At 41.4% G+C, this 17587-nt stretch overlaps 1 protein-coding gene across 7 annotated transcripts in view; it reads right to left on the bottom strand.

The window, feature by feature from the left end:
* The window catches only part of MRTFB (myocardin related transcription factor B), a 271910-nt gene that overhangs the window by 60293 nt on the left and 194030 nt on the right, over positions 1-17587 (bottom strand). The window contains exon 1 of one of the 7 annotated variants that reach the window (XM_035022308.1): positions 469-5399. The exons of the other annotated variants lie outside the window; for them this stretch is intronic. The gene's annotated coding sequence lies outside the window, so the exon portion shown is untranslated. Of the gene's footprint in view, positions 1-468; positions 5400-17587 lie in introns of those variants that run through there. 7 annotated transcript variants of the gene reach the window in all.

Here is a 17587-nt window from a genome sequence, read left to right as displayed (position 1 = left end):
TAGTTTCTACCTGTTTGGTGAACTCTGAAGTTCTTTTAGCACATTTTTTGTTTAGTTAATAATCTTAATTTAATGAATAGAGCTAAGTGTTGTTTAAATACAATCACAAAGTACTCAGCCAATGAACCAAAATGTTTGGCCTATACATTAAGACTTCCTAATAAAAAAAAGTCTAATTGGTAGAAATAGAAAGGTGAGATTCCGTGACATTAGTTTTTTTTAAAACAAGTTAATAACAAAAATTTATTTTAAGATTGGCTCATTTGGAGAGACTTTTGCCATCTGGAACAAGCTTTAAATAGCTTTAATGAAGGCCAAATTTGTAATAAAAATTAGACCTGTGAGATATTACTAATAACCCAAAGGAAAATTTCTACATTAAGAACTTAGTTTAATAATCTTTGCACAAACATAACACATGTCTCATTCTACAAGTTCTCAAAAAGCTGAAGTCAATTGATATCTTACCATTTTAATGAAGAAAGGATAAATGAATCATTAGAACTTGTAGGGAATGAAGAATACATCACAAAATGTAAAAATCCACTTTGCCAAATTTAATAAAAATAATTTTCCTCCTCGATTTCTCAAGCAGCTTCCTTTCCTAGCATCTATTTTTGTATCTGGAAAATGAGCTAATTTCACAAAAGAGGAATACATGAAGTAACTCTGAAAAATACTTTCCTTGGTTTACCTTACATTCAATTTGAAGTTTCTATTTTGATTTTTATGGTTTCATCTGTGGATGAAAACCAAAGTTAGGCTTATTAAGGGTTGTCAAGATGCTAAAAAAAAAACCAAAAAACTACCTTTATGTATTTCTTGAAGAAAGAGAATGTTCTAGCAAGGGGGTGATGACTGGAACAAGAGGCTGGCTCAGACCAGTCTTGTACCCAGGCTCAAATGCAATGCACACGATGGCTCCTACTTGCAATAAAACCCTGAGATCTAAAGATGCAGGGCCCATGGCCCTTATATCCTTGCTTTTTGCTTGCCCTTGTGCTGACTACAGAGCACAAGCCTAGATATACTTCCAAAATAGTCTAGACTGTAAAATGGCTTTTAAACACGTTTTCTTATTCATTGCTAGGTACGAATGTCATCCTTTATTAAACACTGAAAAAATTTGTTTTGCTTCTTTTGGGGGCCATAGGATCACAAAGCATCACTGACATCCCATTTAGCACTGAAGCAACTGACCTAAGATTCTATTACACTAAGCAAAAGAAAAATTTAACAGGTCAAAAAAATATATGCACATGCTTCTCACATTAAAATGGTCTGTGATACTTTGAATCAATTACGCTCTAACACAAAGATCTTTTCCCTGGTAACTTACAGTTTACTGAGGATAGTATGTTCCCATCATGGTGTTTTACTAGGAACAAAAATAACCCAAAGAGATGACCCATAAATAGGATAGCACCCAAATGCCTGCATACTCTAACATTTTTCTATGAATGCTAAAGTTAATGCTTGTCTGAATTTGAGATGGTCACATTCAAGAGGCAGAATCCCAAGAAGAGGAATACTGAGAGGAGAAAAGGGTCAGAACAATCTCCAGTTCAAAGGCTGACACTTCTGGAACACGGTGGTCCATGTCTGCTGATGCATCTCTAGCAGGAGTATCCTTCCTTTCTCACAAGGGAGTCCTCAAAGAAAGGTGTAAAACAGAAAGGGTAATGAAAACATCAACAGTCCCCTTCTTTGGTTTAAAACAAACACACAAACAAACAAAGCACCACACTTGTGAGACAGAGGTATCAAAGACAATACATATTTTTAGGGCGAATGGCATCTTGGAATGACGGATATGTTGGCGACAACTTCATTTGCAAACCAACAGTGATGACAACGCTCATTAGCCTTGAAGCGTCTCCTGACTGGACGCGCTGGTCAGCTGCACTCATGCACTGTGATAGCAGCCCCGTCAGCTAGAAGATCTTGGACTAGAAATCACGTTCTCATGCTGACATGCAAAGGTACGTGCTACCACGAGGGTAACATGCAAAGTGAATGCATGTCACCAACTGTTAAAATAAAACAAACACCAAACATGGACCACTTGTGTTTTCCATCGGTTTTCTATGTGGCAAAACAACCTTCCTTATGTCCTACTGCTTGAAGGTAGGAGAATAATCTTCCCAATCAACTCTCCTCTCCTCATCGCCTCCAGAATTTCCCCAAGAAGCAGTGTCATCACACTACAGTGTTACTCAAAGCAGGCGCGGCAGGCAGCCTTCTGCAGGCCTGTTCGTTGACCAAGTGCCCGCCTATCAGGTGTCCGTTACGGGCTGCAAGGTGCACGTCTGGGATGCACGGCCAAGGGCAGAAGGAGCTGCAGCTGTGAATGCAAGGTTTGCTTTAAAGCAAAGGCATCAGCAAGAACACGAACAGATGATGAGGCAGGGGCGCAAATAACCAGTCACGTTGTTAAGACCGATTACCCAGCTTGATTTAGTTTTCACCTCTAGCGCTAGGTGGGCAGCGCTGAGCACATTATATTGAGTATCAGGCACAGTGCCCTGCAGAGAGACTCGGGTACATTGCCACCTTGGGTCAGTGTTAAAACACAATTACCGTATTTGCCCATATTAACTATAACCAGTCACTCACAACTTGATTGAAGCTCCTCTGAGAATAACTACTGGTTATAAAAAGTACAAATTGGTGCAGGCTCACAATTCTGGGAAATGTCAAACTTCCTTTTAGTACTTCCCGCTCATCAAATCGGTACACAAGTTCACGTATGAGAAGTGACAAGCAACATCTGCACCTCGAAGGCAGGACGTCCAGGCCGGGAAAGACAAGGCAGGGTGACTGTCCTCCAACGACCAGAGACGGCAGAATGCGGCGGTGCTTAGCCCAGACAGGGAAGGGGTGTGGGGCCCTGAAGACAGAGGACCTGACTCCGTTAATGATCAGAGCCAGTTCTGGTTGTGGGATCAAGATGCTTTCTCGAGTTTCTCTGGGGCCTTTATGAATTGAGCCTGGAGACCATCATCCCCCGGGGCAGGCTGCACACTCACGTCCCCATGGAGACAGGGAAGGCCCAGACCGCTGGCCACCGCCGGGCCTGCTGCACAGTTGTCGTTCTTAAGACAAAGGAGGAAACTGTTATGCCGGCTGGTCTCTGGAAAACCTGACCCACGGTGCATGTATCGATAAGATTGCATTTCTGTGGCCACAAATGCAAGACCACACGCTGGTCCAGCTGTGCTTTCCTGTGCTGGCAGCAGGTGGTGGTACAGCTGCCTGAGAAGCCAGTGTCCTGGGCAACGGCCTTGCGTCTGAAAACTGAACCTGAGAGCAATCTCCCCGGCGCTGAGGTGAGCTGATCGACTGAGCTATTGGGCTGACACCACGGCCTCCATCCTATTAGGAAACTGACTAAAATGGAGGGTTCTCCATGGCCATTTTGCAAATACTACATGCAGGATAAGAAAACATGTAAATCTAGAGAATTCTGAGGGAGAAAAAATAGTTCAAAACAGTCAGTGAGTGGCTACATCCTTTCAGAAAACAAAGGACACAGTAATAATAGAACTGCTCATATGTGAACACTTTCAAAGAATGTCTTTATCTTTGAAAAATGTGGAAATTAAATAATCCAACACATGGTCCCAGTGAGTCCATAAGTTTAAAATCATTGAGTTTAAACCCTTAATTCCTAGAAGGAAGAATATCCCTCTGTGGTCCATATAAGGTATGACCATAAAATAGTGAGACTCATTTCTTCGTGTGCAAACCAGCAACTTTTGAAATTATAGAAGATGTGTGAGGACATGGATACACACCACTTTATATCCATTTCATTTAGAGAAAAAAAATTTTCATCAATTATTGAATTTTTCCAAGGTAGAGGTGTCTTAACACTTTCTAAGGCTAACATTCATAGTTTCCTCTTAGATTTCAACAAAGAAAAAAAACATACACAATTTTGAAAATTCTACTTCATGTTATTCTTTGCTACAACAGATAAAAACAATACTGGGTCAACATAAGTGTTTACAACTTGCTCTTTTTCTAGATAAGAAATATAAAAATTTGAGAATGAAGGGTAGATTATCTAATGTTAAAGAGGAAATGTCCCTCTTTTCAGAATCACAAATAGTTTACACATTAGAGAGTATTCTCTTTTAGTTCCTTTCCCCCACTTCTTAAATGGATTAAACTGCCTTTAGAACAAAATTTCAGGATTAGTTTCCTATAGAGAAAAACCTTAAACGGCAATAATGTCTTTCATATAATATTTATAGCCTACCTCAAAATTTTCAGCTGCTTTTTGAACCAAGGTTATATGTCCTTTCTCTTTTGTTTTTTATGTAGAATATTTGAAATGCTTCTACAATATGACATAATTAAAGTGCTTTTTCACTCTAAAGAAAAAAACCCCCACATTATGCAGCATTTTAATAATATGCAGCAGTTTAGCGTGAGTGGAACAAGCCAAAGCAAAGCACAGTTTTGGTGCAAAGGGTTTGCAAGGGGACATCTGAGGACTGTATACTATAAAAACAAGGCAGAAATGACCCATTCTGGGAAGCGGTGTGGCAGTCAGCCATGGTCTTGGAAATTCTTTATAAATAGCTAGTTTCAGTTATGGGGTATGAAGGAGGGTAGGTTAAGAAGGGGAGGGGAGATGAGCAGCTGTCTGCAAGTTAGAGGACTCAATGCATATTATTTCATTGCAGGACATCGGGCAGAATAGAATGCAGAATCATGAGGGGTGAAAAAAACCCCAAGAACCTGAGCAGTCAAGTGAAGGCTGGGTAAACCAGGGGCAAAAGCAACGATGGAAAACCAAAGAATACTCTGGAATTGATTCTGTATTGACACTGAAGGCAGTACTAGGCAAAAAAACAGGCCTCGGTTTCTGTTTTTAAATTTAATTTTTTTCAAACAGATGTTTGAGTAAAAAGAATAAAGTGATTGGACTTGGCAAAAATTGATTATGTACTGTTTAATCTGCATTAAATTAGGGGCCTAATCCTATAAATAACAAGACAATGTTATCATCATATTATCTTTTGAACAGATACGGGAGGGAGTAACGGGGCCCTACGTAACATCTTAGGACAATGAAGTCTGAGGGCCCCGGGTTGCAGTGGTTTATCAAAGCAGCAGTTTAGCGGTAAAATTTACACCTGCATTTGCTTAGTCCAGGTAAGGCCAAAAATTTGAAGTCTTGAAAAAATTTATATTCAGAGAGCAAAAGACCGATGAACTTTTCCTCTTCCTTAAAAATAAATGTTTAAAAAGGTGGTGGTGGTGGTTATTAATACTGTTACTATGACCACCATTACTTCAGATACTTGGTAAAAGTGACCACTGTTTTTTTTTTCAAATATAAAACCGTAAGGATGTTATTTATTTATTTATTTAGATTTTAATTTATTTGACAGAGAGAGACACAGCGAGAGAGGGAACACAAGCAGGGGGAGTAGGAGGGGGAGAAGCAGGCTTCCCGCCGAGCAGGGAGCCCGAGCAGGGAGCCCGATGTGGGGCTTGATCCCAGGACCCTGGGATCATGACCTGAGCTGAAGGCAGACACTCAAGGCAGACAATGAGCCACCCAGGCACCCCCATAAGGATGTTATTAAAGACTTTATTATTTCTTAAAGCAGTTTCAGGTTTTATAGCAAAACTGAGAGGGAAGTACAGATTTCCCACATACGCCCCAGCCCCCATACATGCAGTCCTCCCCTACCATCAGCAGGATTAAGAAAATTTAATTCCACAAAGATTCACATGCTTATAGCTCTTTGCTGTGGATGGGTTTTTGTAGCTGGAAGGTAAGGAGCCACATCCTGGGGGTTTCCTTCTGGGCCTGGGTCTCAGAAACATACCACTATACCACCAAAACCTCTATTAAAAATCCACGTTTTATGAGAATTTTTTTTCTATTTATTTGTTGAAATAAAAGTGACACACACACATAAAAAAGTCATTAAAAAGAAAAGTGAAAGTCAGTCTATCCCTCTCCACACCTCTCGTTCTTCTCCACAAAGGTAACCACTGTGAAACTTTTATGGCCCCAGAGGGTGTTTTGTGAATATTCCAGCAATATTAAATATAAAATACACAAAGGAGATACACGGGGTAGGATCTTCATGTAGGTTGGTGATTTGTTTGAAAAAAACCCACAATATCTAGCTCATTCTTCTTACTGGCTATATCTAACATATGGATGTATCATCGTATACATGTAAGTTTTCAGATTTTTTGCTATTATAAACAGTGCTGCATTGATTGTCCTCATTCATTTTTTGGTATCCTTCCCATGATAATGATGATTATATACGTAAAATGTATGATAATGGAACATGCATTTAAAATTCTGATAGGGGCACTTTGCAATCCAAATGATTTCAACAATCTATATTCCCACTTAGGAGGTGGGGGAGTACCTTTTTGTTCATCCCTTCCCCACAATGTACATCATGTTTTAAGGTAACTTTAACCTCAAAAACAAAGATCACTTCCATTCACCCAAGGCAAATATTGTGCCAAAATAATGGTGAAATTTGATATAAGTAATAAGCAGTGAGGGACCAAAAGATATCAAAAGCATTAGTGAGGGTGATGGGCAGGTTTTTGACTGAATGGGGAGACATTTACAGTGGTTGTCAGAAGACCCTCTTAAGCTTTTCCTTGCAAACCTCCTGTTTATTTTTAAACTAGGGAGAATTTTTCTGATGTTCCTGGGTAGAAGCCTTAAGCACAAGACATTTCATTTTTTTCCCCTTCAACACAGCTGAGAGATGTAACAGACAGATTTAAGATATAGTTAGAATAAAATCAACAGTATGTGGTAAGGGACTGGATGTTGTGTTTTGAGGAGAAAGAGACAAGAAAGATGACACCTGGGTTTCTGGCTTAAGCTCCTGGGCAGACCATTTACTGAGATGAAGAGCACAAGTTGGCCATTCGGGAGCTCAGTCTTGGACGTGTGTGAACTGGAAGCAGAGATGTCAAAGTGACAGTTGGCTCTGTGGGTCCAGGTTTCAGAAGGTAGATCTTGGCAGGAGATTGAAATTTTAAAGTCGTCAAACCATGAGAGTTCCCCGAGGTAGAGAATATAGAAAGGGAAGGCAAAAGAAGCCACAGACTCGGCTTCTAGGGAAGTTAACAATGACAAGCCCACATATGGGTCAGTTAGGGGATGAAGATCCAGCAAAGGAGGTCAAAGTGGTCTATGAAGGAAGAGGAGCCTGGAGAGTGTGTGTAGAAGTGTTTCTAGAAGAGGGTCATGACCAACTGCGGTTTTAGTGCTCGAGGAGCTACTGCTTGGAGTGATGGATGGAAGTCAGACCAGAGGAGGTTATGGAGTAAAGGAGGGGCATGGGTGTGAATGAAGTGACTGGAAGCAATGTTTTCAAGATGTTGCCCTGAAGGGTAGGAGAGAAGGCGAAATGCTTGAGACGTGTGGAATTTCAAGCTGGAACACCCAAGCCAGTTTATAACTGACGAAGATCAACGGGGGGGTGGGGGGGTGGGGGGGTGGAGGGGGTGACGGGAATGAATGACTATGAATGAGCCGCACAGGAGAGGAACAGACAGCAGGTCCCCTGAAGGGAAGAGGATTCCAAGCACACAAAGACAGCTTTTGTGAAGACACATTTCATCTATGACAACAGGAGGGTAAAGACGATTGGGTAAAGCTAGGTATCTAGATTTGGTCTGGGATGTCCAGGGATTTCCCAATGATGGCTGTTATTTTCTCAGATCTCAGAGGAGGAGGAAGCAAGGCGACTTGCTGAAAGGGAGAGGAATGAAGGAAAAGTTAGTGTGAGGCCAGTGAAGAAGGAGGTTTGAAATAATCCCTGCAGACTGTGAAGAGCAAGTTGGAAAGAGAAAGTTATTTGTTACTGAAATGCTCCAATTAATAATGGCAACAGCTTGGGGGACAGAAGTCAGTCAGGAAACTGGCAAGTCACTCACTGGCTCTGAACTTTATCATTTTGATCAGAGAAAAGACCCACAAGATACAAATTTAGAACATTTGGCAGTTCTTCCTAAAGCTCATTATACAAGGTTTTAGCGAGGAAGAGTCGCAGCCTGGCAATTCCACTTCTAGGTGAACTGAAAAGAATGGAAAACGGGGGCTCACACTCACACCCGCACACGCACACACACGTGTGCACAGCGGCGCTATTCCCAGGCACCAGGAGTTGGGAACTCCAAGTGTCTGCAGTGAATGAATGGTAAACGCTGTGGCCTGTCCACACAATGGAATGTTACTCAGCCATAAAGAGGAATGTAGCATTGACATCTGCCACAACACGGATGAACCTGGAAAACATTATCCTCCGTGAAAGACGCCAGACCCAAAGGCCACACGACAGATGGTCCCGTGTATGTAAAATATCCAGAATTAGTAAATGTAGAGACAGAGTTCAGACTGGTGGCAAGCAGGAACTGGGGATGGAGACGGGGGGCATGGGAATAACTGCTTAACGGACACAGGGTTTTCTTTGGGGTGATGAAAATATTTTGGAACTAGAGGTGTGTTCGAGCAACATGGTGAATATACTAAATGCCTCTGAATTGTTCACTTTTAAAATGGCTAATTTTAGGTTATGCCAATTTTACCTCAGTTAAAAAAAAAAAAAACAAGCTAGCAGAACAACAGACTTTAAGAAACTAGTAGCTCAATAATCAAATTTCTCATTTCTCGCCCACCCCTCGCTAGCCCTCCACCACCACGATTCCATGAACCACTAATGGCGACGTATTTTTCAGTGGTGTGGTAACTAGCGCAACAGCCACATCTTATATTTCCTCTCACGGTGAACTCTAGGTTTTGTTGGGGTTGTTTTGGCCTCCATTTCCCCTTTTAGATGACATCCCTATATTCTAGCACCTTCTACAATGCTCATAATACAGAGATTTCAATAAACATGCTTTACTGAATTTTGTGTGGTATACTTACAGTATATAACAGAGGAAAGAAAATATTGTGTCAAATTTAAGAATAAATCAATGGAAGAATTTTCTATGGGCAAGTGCTTATCATGGGCAGAACCAAGACTTTCACTTTGTTGCAGGAATTTGAGGCTTAGGGTATTTTTGAATTAATGTCAGTGGTAGAACAGAAAACAAAGTCTAATTATATTGCTTTAAAGGGTATAAGAAGATTAATAAGAGAAGGTGAAGGGCAAAGGAGTAAAGAAAACCATGAAAAACTGGCAGACGCTAATTTGTTTTCATCTCCACTCATAATTAATGTAAAATTCACGATGCATTGAAGAAGAGAAAAAGCACTTAAGTACTCTCACACATGATAAAGAATAGCAACCAAAGATCACAGGCCTCTGGTTATACTTCCAGGGGTCGAATCTGCCAATTATAAAATAAGGTTCTCCTTTAAGTGATTCTACAAAATAGAACACAAAGAGGCCTCAAATAAAATCGTGGTTTGTCTTGTAAGAGCCAAGCTATCTGTGCGGATGAAGCAAGCTTCCATTACTAGCACTTCCTTTCTGGAGTGGAAGCGAGCCACACAGTGAGCACATAAATCCCCACCTCGGACGGGACCAAGAGCAAACAGCATTTTGATCGGGAATTTTTGTTATGATTATTCTCCACTTAAGAAAGAGAGACAACATCAAGTTAACTAAAAAACCCACAAATTAGTGTTTGAAAAAGTTAGGGCTTAGACCACACAGGAAATACTGCCTTTCTTTCCAATGTCAGAAAACCTACTGTATCCTTATGAATCCACTGGGCTGGGGGACGTGGGAAGAGGCAGGTGGTATAAACTCTGGAATTCGAAACTTCCTGGCAAGGAGGTCATGGTCTGAAAGGCACCATCCACCCTCTATTAGGAGTTAAAAAATGAAGTCAAAACGAGAATGCTAATGGTCCGGGCTCACATACTATAGCTTTCCTGAATTAATCTGCAGCATGAGGTCAGGAAAACAATGTTTTCAACACTCAGCCTTGGAAATTTACAGGCACTTTGATAATTCCATGGTTGGCTGCAGCTTCTGTTACCATGGAAACAGACTGCTAAAAATGGGGCATGTTTCTTTAAACTGATCATACCTTCACACAAATTCCCTTCTCCTTTTTGTCAAAAGTTGGAATGAATTTAAAGTATGCTTCTCGTGGTATGACAACGTGATGTCAAGCCAGGGGCCTGATACAGATCGGCAGGGATGACATTAGTTTGTGGCAGACTTACAGAAGGATATTCGACATATACGAATTTTAAACATCTCGTTTGGTTAAAAAGTGATGGAAATCAAGTACACAGTGGCATAAAAGGAAGTATAACACAAATAACAGGCACTTCAAAAGCAAAATCATCCACTTAACTGCCTCATCACCAGCAACATAAAGAGGTTAAAACAGTACTTGATTTGTTTCTTTGAGACAACTGATTTTTAACCTGCAGGACTATGCTGGCTCTACACCTGAACTTCTAGATTTCTTACCCTCTATGGCTCCAAGAGAAGATAATATTTTTCTTATGTTGGGGGCAATCAGAAATTCTATATTCCACCACCACATCAGAATTTCAGTGTGCAGCTCTACGTAGAGGTGCTGACAGGTAAAAGCTCTTTCCTACTTCCTCTAAGATGGGAAGATGTACGTGGCATAAACGACCCTGAAATATCTCAACGTAAATGCCCAAGGCTGGCTCTGTGAATAAAAGGGTAATTGACAATGAAACAGGAAAACTGTGGAATATTATTTACCTCCATCAGCTTGTGCTCCCTCTTTTGAGGTCCCTTGATCCTGGCTCAATAGCTTGGCTTTTATGCCCACTGTGTGGATTCAGGAATGGGACTGACACACACACACGCATTCACCTACCTAGTTACCTACGTACACACACGCGCACAGCAATCTGCCCACCAACACAAGAAGAGAACTGAGAAGTGGCCTAACCTGTGTGCTATCCTCGTATTACAGCGACTCTACATGATGGTGCAGAGGAAGGCATGAGTTGTGGCCCTTCAGGCCAATGGACTAGGGCGGGGTGGGGAGGGAGGGGCATGCTGGGAGAGAAGAGTGATGGAGGGACGTAGAAATGCGACCTGCTTCGGGACACAGGGGCACAGCCTCCCTCCACGGAGGGGTCTGGGTGGGTGGGGAGAGACCGGGAGGCAGCTGTACGTCCACTTGAGTGAAGACCCCTGTATTTGAGGAAGGGGACCCAGGCAAGGGTGGTGGCCATGGTGAAATAAGTGCTGTGGGTGAGAGAAAGATTTCTGAGGTCGAACGGACAGATCTGGTGACAGGACCTGGTAGCAGGTTATGAGGAGGTCAGGGGGTGCCTGGGTGGCTCAGTTGGTTAAGCGACTGCCTTCGGCTCAGGTCATGATCCTGGAGTCCCTGGATCGAGTCCCGCATCGGGCTCCCTGCTCGGCAGGGAGCCTGCTTCTGCCTCTGACCCTCCCCCCTCTCATGTGCTCTCTCTCTCATTCTGTCTCAAATAAATAAATAAAATCTTAAAAAAAAAAAATGAGGAGGTCAGTGACAGCGTCACGGATCAGTCCCATTCAGGTTCCCAGCATGAGTCAGTGGGTGAACAGAGGTGCCCTTAAAGATGACAGGAAACTGGAGGAGTACGTTTCCTTGGAAGAAGAGGCCCACTGGAGCCACAGGAGAGGGCTGTGCAGGTCTAGAGCACACGAGAGAGGGCTGGCCTGCGCAGGTGTCATCCTCCCTCATCTGGACCAAAGCACATATGGGTTTCTTCTGTGCTCTCCTATGTTATCATTTAGTTTCTCGCTTTTTAGGCTGTGAGCTCTTTGTATGCTGGCATGACCCTGAGTACAAACACTCAAATTTCTGCAAAATGAAATTATTTCTAATAAAAAAATTAAATTATAGAACTTCATCTCAAAAAGGGCATGCACCCATTTTAAAAAAAAACACAAAACACTGAATCATGCCTGGGAAGAGGGATCTTTTGCTTTTCCTTCATACCTATATTTTATTTGAATTCATTATAAGGACTATATCATACTCTTCAAAGTTATTTTTAAAAAATGTTAATTTAGTGACATCTCACCGTACAATACTTTCAATTTTGTAGAACAGTGACAGAAAACAAAGAAACAAGAAATTCCCAGAGAAATCAAAATAGATGTTGCGAAATTCATGTGCTTTGCTCAGAGAAGGCTTTGTCGCATTCTTTATTTCAACCGCCCATTTGTCCCTTTCTCCCACCATGGCTCAATAAATATATTTTAGTTGAGTCAACAATACAATCAAGATCTCACTATTACATTTTGTTAATTTGTTGCTTACTTCACAGAAGCTTAGAAGCAGCATATCAGAAAAGGGAGAGTGGCCAGATTTTGGCAAAAATCAGACCATAAATAACAATGCTAGTTGGGGCGCCTGGGTGGCTCAGTTGGTTAAGCGACTGCCTTCGGCTCAGGTCCTGATCCTGGAGTCCCGGGATCGAGTCCCGCATCGGGCTCCCTGCTCGGCGGGGAGTCTGCTTCTCCCTCTGACCCTCATGATCTCTCTATCTCATTCTCTCTCTCAAATAAATAAATAAAACCTTTAAAAAAAAAAAAAACCAAAAACAATGCTAGTAATCTAGTAATGATCTAGGGGTCATTCTGTGCACTGATAAATGATTTCATACACCTTGACAGTGCCTTAAGGCACCAATGTATCACACGGGGTTATTAGTTTATAACTGAATTATAAATTGTATCTGAAGGGAAGAGTTCAAATTATACCGTTAAAGAAGGCAGGGTGGGGGATAATACTCTTTAAATACCTGTTATGTAATAATAATGTGTCTATGAGATGCAGGACACTGGGGGTGAGGTACAAAAATGATCCAAACAAGGATTCTATCCCCCCAAATCACTACGGTCTAATAGTGAAGACAATACAGATGCACGTATCACAGCGGCAAAAGGTAAAATGCCACGCAGGGGCGCAGATCGAGTTACTGGGAATATACAGGGGAGAAGAAATTATTTTTAGCTGATAGGGTCCAGCGACTTTCTTCAGGAAATGGCATTGGGATTGGGTTTTCAGCGACTTTGAACCTGCAAAGCTGAGGTGAGAGGAACGTAGTGGGCAGAGGCATGGAGGGGGAAGGGTAGAGCAGCACTGTGTTTCACAGAACTTTCCACACTGATGGAAGTTTTTTATAATCTGTGCTGTTCAGTATGGCAGGCACTAACCACGTGTGCCTAATGTGATGAAGCAGCTGAATTTAAAAAATTTTATTTCATTTTAATTATTTTAAATTCACATTTAAACAGCCATGCGTGGGCACCTGGGTGGCTCAGTCGGTTAAGCATCTGCCTTCGGCTCAGATCATGATCCCAGGGTCCTGGGATCGAGTCCCGCATCGGGCTCCTTGCTCTGCGGGAAGCCTGCTTCTCCCTCTGCCTCTCTATCTGTCGCTCATGAATAAATAAATAAATAAAAATGTTAAAAAACTGACAAGCCTTTTAAAAAAAAAAAACAAACAGCCGTCCGTGGCTAATGGACAGTGCAGGTAGAGTACGTATGAGATCATTTCCAACATTTAGAAAAGTTTGGGTGCTTTGGTAAAGGTATTTGTTTAATCTGTTTTTCCCCAGATTGGCTTGCTCAGAAGATTGTAGACAAATGTGCACCTTTTTCTTAAAAAGATCTACTACAGCCATGTCCCAGCACACCATGTCTACTCCACTGTTTACACACACACAAAGCATCACTGTTTACTATGCAGTCTACCAGAAACTTTCACATACTTTATCTCAATTGTTATTTACCAGCCGGGGACAGAAGTGGGAATGTGGCCCCCCCAAGTCTGTAACTCTTTCCCCCCACCCCACACCCATGGGTTAAGCAACACAATGAGAAGTCCAGATTCCCCAAGTCACTTCTTGGGGGACAGCTGACTAGGGTAGCAGTCTGACCTACTTTGGACTGAGCAAGAAATGCACTTTGGTTAAAACACTGAGTTTTGGGGTGGTTTGTTAGAGCAGTCAGTTTTAGTCAAAGTAAAGTAATACACAGCCCAGTTTTCTTTCTAGGGTTTTTATTCTCACCATGAGAGAGTTCTGTAAACTGAACAACCATTTTCCTCTTTAATTATAACTAGCACTGGTGTTATGATTCATTATCTTAATAATGACTCCAATTAAACCACTTATCTGAATTAAATCACCTCAATTTATTTGATTTTCCCTCAAAATTTGTAATTGTTAATTCTTCAGTTGTCATGTCAGTGATCTCTAATATCCATCTTTAGTTCTAGAACCAGAAATTAAATTTAGATCTCATCCATGTTGCACATAATTAGAAAATGTTCCATTTCTTTTGTGGACAAGCCAAAAGTTGAGATTCCCTATTGCTGCTTTGACAAAGAAAATTAGTCTAAAGAGAATTCTCTATCTTGAATTTGATCCGTAGAATTCATGATTTTCATTGCTATCTTCACCTAAAGCAGCTAATAATTAAATTTTCCCACTACACACGTGGATTGGTATTTATCAGAAAGTTTATATAAGCATTGATAAAACTGTGAGGTAATAGGCTTTGTTGTCCAAACAATTCTTTGGTATGGGATGACAACTATTCAGAGGCCACTGACACTTGGAACATTTTCTTCTTAAATTTTGAATAGGTATTACTAAATTTTCTTGTTAAGGTGCCTGAAGCCTATGATTATTGGCTAATAAAGTCTGCTTTTCCCCCTAATAATAATTCTGGCTAACTAGTACTGTCAACAGTAACAGGAATTCTGAAATATCCCAGTAATAGTAAGAAACAGAGCACCTACTTGAGCAGCAGACTGGACTGCCAACCCTTACAGTAGACACACGTCAGAAACCCCAGAGAGACCAAGCCGTGTCCAAGTGGTTAGAACTAAATGGACCTAACTTTAGCTTTCCTTCACTACCTGGAAACTTACGTTCTTGATATTAAAAAAAAAATTCCCGGGGCTGTTCTTTCAAACAAACCAAAACCAAAACCAACGTTGCCAAAAAGGAGTGGAGAACTAAACACTACTGATGTGAAATATAATGAATATTTTTGGCGTCCCTCAACACACAAAGCATTAGCCATCGGACACTAATAATCACTGGTATATATGTCTCTTTGGACAAACAGCATAGGATCTAATCAGACTCTAGGGTGTTTTACTGTTTCAACAACAGCTGCTTTATCCATCAACTTTCACGGGTTAATACAACTAACATACGGTTTGAGGCCTAAAAGCAGATGAAGCTTCAGGGCGGACTGTCCCCAATCCCAACGTTGTGTTCTGTGAGTCTGCTACGCTGACCACTCCAACTCATTGGCAGGCAGTGACGGTGACACACTCAATTACAGGAGTCCCATCTTGCACAGGAATCACGTTATTTTTATGCCACTTCAAATAAAAAAAGTGCTTTCTGCAAAAATTTCTCCTATTTTTTTCTGTTCTGATCAAACCCAGGTCTAATCACTCTTTCAGCATCACTAACATGGAGGTTAACAGATCATCCTTGATCTCTATGGGGTTTTTTGTTGGTTTTCCCCTCAGCCCTATCTCTAGCAGAAAATGGGTAGAAATACAATCTGTGGAGGTACATAAAGCAAAACCCTCGTCAGTGCAACTGTGGTGAGATAGATCGGTTTTATCCAACCATTTCTGTGGAGTGTTTCAAAATATGAAAGTTCTCCCCCCTTAACTCTTTATACATATGAATTATTTATTTATTTAAAGATTTTATTTATTTATTTGAGAAACAGAGAGACAGACTGTGAGCGCCTGAGCCAGGGTGGGGGGTGGCCAGAGGGAGAGGGAGAAGCAGACTCCCCACTGAGCAGGGAGCCCGATGCGGGGCTCGATCCCAGGACCCTGGGATCATGACCTGAGCCGAAGGCAGACGCTTAACCGAATCAACCACCCAGGCGCCCCTAGGTATGAATTTGTAAGACAGTAACATATAAAATATTTCTCTATGCTGTAAATATACAGGGAATTTTAGAAATGAAAATTTAAATAGAAGGAAAAGGTAACAAAGGGCTGAAAAAAAAAGACAAGCAGAGGGATGACAGAGCGGCATCAAATAGGGCAGCTCGTGAAAGCAGCATGAAGTACGTGTTGCTTCTCATTGCACAAATGAGGAGATTAAGGCTCGGAGCAGGGAACCTGTCCAGGGTCACAGAGCTCCAGAATGGTGCGCCCGGGACCTGATCCCAAGTACATCTCACTTGAGAGCCCGTGGTCTTGCCCCTTTGACACTAGTATAAATGGAAGGCATGGTCACATGGTTAGGGAAACAACCCCTACGTTACGTAATTGTGTCGACCCTGCTCTGCTGTGCTTGTTGGTAATGCTTCTACCCTGCTTTCATATTTCTAATCCTTGCTTCCGTGCTCCTTATCCTGCTCTGCGCTCGTGACGACTCTATTTCCCTCCACGTTCTCAGTGTTCCACTAGCACAAACACTGTTTCAAATGTAAGGTATGAACGACAGCTTAACACCCGGAAGTGACTTAAATGATGCTTAGATAATTCTTAACTATTTTTTTTAAGTTAATGATTTAAAAACTTTAAGTTCCCTCAGTGAATCTCCAGAATGTGTCTTAAAAGCTCCACTGGTATTGATTTTATTAGAATCTACAGTAAAGGTTGCTGTGTGCAAGCAGAGACGACCCCATTGTTTGGTTCCTGGCAACAGCTATTTATACTTCATTGTGTGTCGTTTGTTTGGATCTGGATGTTTTTTCTACCCATACCCAAAAGTATACTCTAAAAAGTCCAACTATTGTTTCTTCTTCTTATCTTTCAAATCTGTAACAATCTCTATCATCACATTCTCATATTCTAAATGTCTGAGCAAAAAAAAAAAAGAGCAATATCCTTTTGGAAGAAGCTCAACCTGCTACTTAGGCAGATAAGTCTACATTTATTCTCTGGGTCTCTAAGATGAGCAAGGGCGAGTGGAGAGGTGAGGGGCGGCTGATGGCAGGAGCTGAAAGCAGATAAAATGAAAAGAGGTTACTGTGGGTTTTTTTTTTTTTTCCCTCCCAAGGAACCCTAGAAAATAAAATTCCAAAGTAAACAAGTATTGAGAGGGGTGACCTTCATTATCTCAAATTCAGTAAAAACTTAATCTCCATAGATCCCGAATTTCTGAAACCACGGCCCTTGATCTCCAGCTGCTACAGTAAAGCACGACTTGCACTGGTCTGGCCACTCTTCAATATATGCTAGGACAGAGGCCAGCAAAGCTCATACCTTTGGCCATTTTCTTGAATCAGTCAGTGAGGTACTGTGCAGTGGCCACTGACAGTAATGGACAATATTCTTAAGCTTATTTTTTGCCTTGTTAAAAGACCACAAAACCATGCAATGTGTTTTTAAAAACAAAGCAAAACAAAACGATGCAATATGCATCACAACCAATTAAACCAACCATTTAAAGATATAATTAAGAAAGCACTAGCTACCTTCCTGGTTTTAAACAATAAAACCCATAAATGTGTCATTTGGAAAAAAAAATAATTTTCCTGGAATTATGTGTTTCTAAACCTAAAGCAAACAGTGTTCTGAATGATATTGAAAAGGAAGTGGCCTCTCCTTAAGGGGTGGGGGTGGGGGGGTCGGGGCAAAAAA

The sequence above is a fragment of the Mirounga leonina genome, unplaced genomic scaffold (genome assembly GCF_011800145.1).
Source record: "Mirounga leonina isolate KUSES-001 unplaced genomic scaffold, KU_Mleo_1.0 Mir_175, whole genome shotgun sequence".
Lineage (NCBI taxonomy): Eukaryota > Metazoa > Chordata > Mammalia > Carnivora > Phocidae > Mirounga > Mirounga leonina.
The sequence above is the reverse complement of the archived record's forward strand: the minus strand, read 5'-3'. Positions and strand labels throughout refer to the sequence as shown.